The following is a 6,489-nucleotide window of genomic DNA, read 5'->3' on the forward strand; positions in this document are numbered from 1 at the left end:
GGAACTAACAGAGTTCTATAAAGGTTAAATATCTTTCTTTAGAAATTACGCTTAAAAGTAATATCGATTAAACTGACCTTATTGAAATAGGGTTATGTAGCTTGGTATTGGAATTCTTTTGAAAAGTAATCAATGCTTATTGCTCTGCAAACCTTTTCTCATGTTCTCTATAAATGGAAGACGCATCTCATTTGACTGTCCGTCTAGGTCTTAAACTGTTGTGGTTTTTACTTGGAATCAGGTGCATCTATCTTAAGTGCCTTTTCATTTCATGAGAACTTGCTGCGGGAATTTTGGTAAGTGGCTCCTTTGCTGAGCTGCCTGGGTATATTTTTATGAGACAGGAAACTGAAAGAATGTATGATAGTTTTCTGTTCACTACTAGTGTAAAACTAGTCAGCTGAAAATAAATACGGAGTTTTAAGCCATGATCCTTATCCAGCAGAGAGGTGTTGTTTTTCCTTGTGGGAAGTTGGCAAAAAAGCTGACTTTGTACCTCTGAGGACCTGCTTGTTAGAGGAGGGCTCAGTGTAAGACTTGGGATTTGAATATCCTCAGAACACAGTGGTTTGAAACACAAGCACAGACTTCTTTAAAAGGCACTTTTCTCAGAGGATATGAAGTCATAAATAAAAAATGATAACCTCAACTTTACTTATGCTGGGTTCTGAACTCTCTCTTACAGTTCAAGGGAGGGAACGTGGAGTTATTATAGTCATTCTTTCAAAACATCAGCTTGTCGTGTGACAGTGACCAAAAAAGACACTAAAATGTTGGGCGTCGTTGGGAAGGGAATAAAAAACAAAATGGAAAATACTGTTACGCCACTATGAATCCATGGTGTGCCCACATCTTGAATGCTGGGTGCAGTTCTGGTCTCCCAAGCTGAAAAAGGGCATAGCAGAAATAGAAAGGACATCGAGAAGGGCCAATGAGATAACCACGGGGATGGGGTAGATGCTGCATCTGGAGGTTTGTAAAGATGAGGCTGATAGAAGATGTAGAATCTTGTGAAATCTTGAAGGATGAAAATAGAATAGGGAGCTATTATTCACCAAGTCCCAGGGTGCAAGAAATAGAGGCCGCCTGCTGAAATGAACAGGTTTAAAACAAATGAGAGGAAGCATTTTTTTATTTATTTTTTTTTCATGGCATATAATCAACTTGTGGGATTCATTGCCACAGGTGGCTGGACAGGCAGATTGTATAGTCAGGTTCAAAAAGGGACTAGATGAATTCATGGTGGATAGGTTTGTTGATAGTTGGATTCATGGTGGATAGGTCTGTCCCTAAACCAATGATGATCGATGCCATGGAGGGCATGATGGGGTGGATTATACTAGATCTGTCTTGTCCATGTAGTCTCCACCTACTGCTTGCCACTGCTAGAGACCAGATGCTGGGTAAGTGGACCACTGGTCTGACACAGTATGGCATTCCTTTAGTGAAGCAAATATCCTAGCTCCAAACACCTCTGGACGGTTCAAGCTCCAGCATGAGTCTTGCACTTGAACCTGTCTCTCCAGTTGACACAAATATCTCATTGTAAGTCAATTCCTTTACATTAAAAACATTAGAAAGTAGCATCTGATCCAAGAGCTTGGGCAGAGAGAGAGGCAGGGTGTTGCCCCATGGCCTCGTGAGGTTCCTTCCAAACCTGTGCACGCAAGTGACTTCCTTGACGGGCCCTTTTGTGAGATCAGGGCCATAAGTATTTGACAGCCGGAAGAAGCATGATGCTACGTGAGCTAGTTCTGAGAAATGTACCAGCATGATGAAAGCTTTTTAGGTTCAGCTTTCCTATGTTACTTTGCTAGATTGCACTCCTGAAGGTGCTAAGTAAGACATTGCTCAGATTGCAGGAGTTTAGTGGAATTTAATTTCTCTGCTGGAGTTCAAATGGCGTGGCAGTGTGGGCTGGTGGCTAAGCACAGAAGACTTGGGTTCAGCTTCTGATCCTGCCATGGCTTTACTTTGTGACCTTGGGCAAGTTACTTCATTCATCATGCTTTACTTCTGCTAGTTTACAAATTGGAGGGCTGCCACCTACCTCTTTGTGTCACGGGATGAAGGGCTCTCTGCAGGACCTAGGAGTTGTTACTGGGATGTTTGGAATCTTTTCTTGGAACATCTTGACAAGGAATATAAAACTTGTTTTGGGTGCATCTGCCACTTCCTTTGAGTTATAGGGGATGATTTATAGGAGGAAATGCATTATAAAGGAAATGTGTTCATGTTTCCTGTTGACTACATACAGGGTTTAACTCACGGAGCAGATTGTGGAGGGGGTTCCTTGCTGCCAGATGATCACAAAAATCTGGTTAATTTGCCTTTTTTTTCTTTTTTTTTTAACTTTTAGTTATGTTGTTACCAGCTAGTCTCTTGTTTCCTCATCCCTGCCTGAGATTTTGAGTTGAGAAACTGCCTCTGCTGCAATAACTTCACAGACTTGAGGGGAAGTACTTATGGCAGCTGATCATCATGACCATCTGCTGCTTCCAAGGACTCCAGTTTAAACCCCAGGGTCCTAAAAGTCATTTTATGAGGCTGTCCGGTTAGTTCCTGTAGCCTGTGGGGGACAGGCAACTTGCAGATTTGCAGTTCTCATCCCTGTGTGGGTCTGCATTATACACATTTGTACTGGAGCCAGTATCGTTTTGCTGGATGATACTGGGAATGCCCATTTACTCCTAGTTAATGTTTTTTTTTGTGGGGGGGAGTAGCTACAATTTGCACTCCTGAGTATACAGCACTGATATTAACTTAAGCTGTGAAAAAAGCATTAACCATGTTGGACAGATTCTAACCTGGTAGAAATTGTTGTAGCTTGTTGATTTTATTTATTTCTTTTTCACTAGCTGAGTGTCTGTCCCATAACAGCTACTTAGCCATGCTTGTGGCAGCTTTGTGCTAAAGCTAAGGCTTTGCTTCTCCCAGGGACTTGCCCTGTCTCTAAAATGTTGCTAGTGCTGTGCATGTTAGGCCTTAGATGCAATGGGCCATGTTGCTACTTGGTGTCACTCCATCAGGTGCCAGGGATGACATTTGGCTTGATTCCTTGTGATTGTTCCTTTATGCTGGGTTTTCCACAAACTGATTAATTTCAGTAGTTTTGGACAGTGTCAGTTTAAAAAAAAAAAAAAAATATCACTTTGCAGCTGACAGAGTCTTGCTTCTCTGGCCGGGGTGACAGCCTTAATTGAACCTTCAACCCCTAGTTATGGATGGTTCTTTTGACACTTAAGGATGAATGATAAAAAGGGTGTTTACATTCCCTTGCTGAGCTTAGCCTGTAAGTGTTCACATTTATAATTGGGGTTTGATTTATTTATTTTTATTTCTTCCCCCTCTTATTCCCCCCGCAACAAAAAACCCCCCAAAAACCCAGCCTCTCCCACTCTTTTTTTGAAGCACTGGTAGTAAGCAGCCTTGAAAATCAAGTCTCAGTCAGGTCGTGGGTTTTAGCCTGGGTCAGTAGTGAAGTGGCTGATATCACAACAGTTGGATGTCTCTGCAGTGGCGTGTGGGAGCTGATGGTCTGAATTTAGTTCAGGGTGGGCAAAATGCGACCCAGGGGCCAGATGCAACCTGCCAGGCCATTCTATCCAGCCCACGGGGTCCCTAAGAAATTTAGAAAATTAGTATTTATCTGCCCTGGGCTGCCTGTCATGTGGCCTTCAGTGGGTTGCCAAAACTCAGTAAGCAGCCCTCTGTCCAAAATAATTGCCTGCCCCTGCTCTAGTTTCTAATGGCCTGGCGTCCCGCTTGGCAGTCCCCTGTGGAGTTTCCAGAACGAGATCAGGGCTTGAACTGCAGGGGCGCTTGTACACGTGACGGGGGTTCAGTCCTTCGGGGTTGCAGTCAGTGCCCCTTCAATTGAAATGGTGACCTTTTAATTGAAATGGTGGTTTTTATTTTTCTATTACCACCTACATGATGTTGTCCTGGTGGACACAGGCACCTGCTGAAGGCAGAAGCGGCAAGGGCCTCGATCCTTTTTATTTATTTCTTTTATTTATTCATTCATTCATTTATTCATTCATTCTGGGTGGAGCCTGCCCGGGTGGCCCCAGCTATTCTGGTGGCTGCAGGTACCTGCTGAAGGCAGAAGCATTGAGGGGCCTGATCCTTTTTGTCAGCAGAGGCTGCCCACTTCTCACGGCTGTGGGGTAAGTTGATGGATTAAGGGCTGCAATGTTCCAAGTCGCACCTTTGTAAACTAAACTACATGGGGATGCTGTTTAGTTAGTGATAATGCAAACTCATTTAAAGCCCCCAAAACTTACCTATGGGTAAAGAGTAATGCTATTAAGCCACACAAAAGGAAATTTTCATCACGCCCTAGATGTTTACAGCCCCTCCCTAGGTATTTGTTTTTCTGTTGGGTTTGAAGCGCATTAGAGAGGGCTTCGGGTTTGGTTTTAGGGGGAAAACAATGAAAAGCTCCTCTGTTGCCTATGTTGTGCCTATTCTGTTTTCAGGCCTAGTTAACATTATATTGTTGTGAGGATGGAACAATTGTATTTAGAGGCTGGTGGGGGGAGGTCAGGGGAAAAGGTCAGAGATTTGCCCAGTGGATCTGTGGGTTCCTTCTTTCCCTGCCCAACAAGCATATCCTTATTCTGTTCCTCTTGCCGCTCCAGGTATTTCTCTGCGTTTTAGTGGACATACCTGGGGCCTGTAAAACCACTTGATTTTTAAATTATAATTCACAAGCTCCATTTACCCCCGCTTGGGGGAAAGGAGGAGGAAAGCAGATCTGCTTTTTAAAAAAAACAACACTTTTGAATATCTAAAATCTGTAATCTTTAAAGTCAGAAGGGACCATTACAATCATCTAGTCTGAGCAGCATGATACAGGCAGAGAACTTCATGTGCTAATTTATGTAGTAGCGAGAAATATTCCTCTCTACTATATTGGTTTAAGAGATTTTTGTAAGCTCTTATTTTATGGTTGGATTAAGGGTGTAGGCAGCCAGGTCCTAAGAAAGTGAGATGCTGGGAGGTTAACTTAGACCTTTTCTGAAGAGCGGTGTCTTATCTGCAGTTGGATCCGTCGTCGGACCTGTGCGCTCACATGGAGTTTCACCAAAGTCTCTCGGGTTCCCTGGGAGAAAACCAGACTAGGTCTGCAACACTGCTTCAGGCCTAGAGATGAGTGATGCGCTTTTTGAAGGGCGCTGTCTTGCCTCGCACGTGGAAAGAAGCTAATGCGAGTTCTCACCACAGGGCAGCAGCCTCTGCCCGGGTCCTGTAAGCCCGGGTTGCCAGAAGTGCAAATAACTAACCCTGCTCCGTAAGAAATGTATGGAGCCTCTGAAGAACTGGGAAGCAAATAAAGGAAGAAATGGCTTTCGCTTAGGTGGGGGGTAGGGACGATGACGATGGGGAAGCTTGAGGGTTTTGCTTCTGTCTGTGGATATCACGTTTGGAGGCTGCCTTTCCTATTTTGGGCTAGACAGGTCAATCCAAATAATTGCACAAAGACAGGACTTGTAAAAAAGCCACAGTGCTAGTCCGCAAACCCCAGGCACTTTCTCAGCTGCATTCATAACTGGATTCAGAAGATGGTTCAGTGTCCCTTGCTTTAGTGCCTTTTGGCACGTTGGTGGCCTCCTCTCCTTGGGACAGACCGCTACCCTTCCGGTACCAAAACTGCTTCAGACGCCTCCTCAGTTCGCTCTTTTTGCCTCACCTTCCAGTGCTCCCCGCCTTCTGGTGTTATCTGGGTTTCTGAATTGCTGCACTGGAAATTGCCTGTATGAAACGTATTCCTTCGGCTGGCAATGAGAGGTGATTTCTTCCCAGATCTGTGAGTTCAAATTATCCAGGGCCCTCCCCCCCCAATTATATAATCCTGATTAGAGTCTCCGTATTTCTTAAATCGACCATGTCTTTGTCACCTTCAGACTAAATTTTTTGTTAAAAGCTCTTGACTGGACTCCCTTTGATAGTGAGCCAGAGGCTGCCCCTCTGGCAGAGGGCATAGCCTGGCTGTGCAGGAGGTGGTCATGCCTGGTGGCATCTGAGATCTGTGCTCTGCTTTTGGGCTGGAGGATCCAGTTCAACATTTTCCTGGTGGTCAAGATAATACCTGATTTAGGTTCCTTGCCCCTTTTCTTCCAAGGCCACTGAGTTTGACTTAATTGCTTTTTATTCATCTGGGCTGAACTTGGATTCCAGCTCCTGGCTGAAGATCCATGTGTGTAACTCCCATCCTGAGCCTGTTGCATCAGCATTCACTCTATAAGTCTCTTCAAAGCCAGGTACTAGGCTTTTTTTCATTGGATTCATCTCATGTTTGACCATATTGTCCTCCCCTTTTTTGGGCTAGATTTTCCTCTTTCTAGAGTTTTTCCTTTGTTGCCTGTTGTTTGCCAGGGGCTGCTTTTGGGCTCACATTTATTTTATTTTTTGTTTCTTGTTCCAATACAAAGCCCAGATATTGGCACCAGCTAAACGAACACATATATGGGCTTGCAATATTGT

The sequence above is a fragment of the Crocodylus porosus genome, unplaced genomic scaffold (genome assembly GCF_001723895.1).
Source record: "Crocodylus porosus isolate Cpor-Errol unplaced genomic scaffold, CroPor_comp1, whole genome shotgun sequence".
NCBI lineage: Eukaryota > Metazoa > Chordata > Crocodylia > Crocodylidae > Crocodylus > Crocodylus porosus.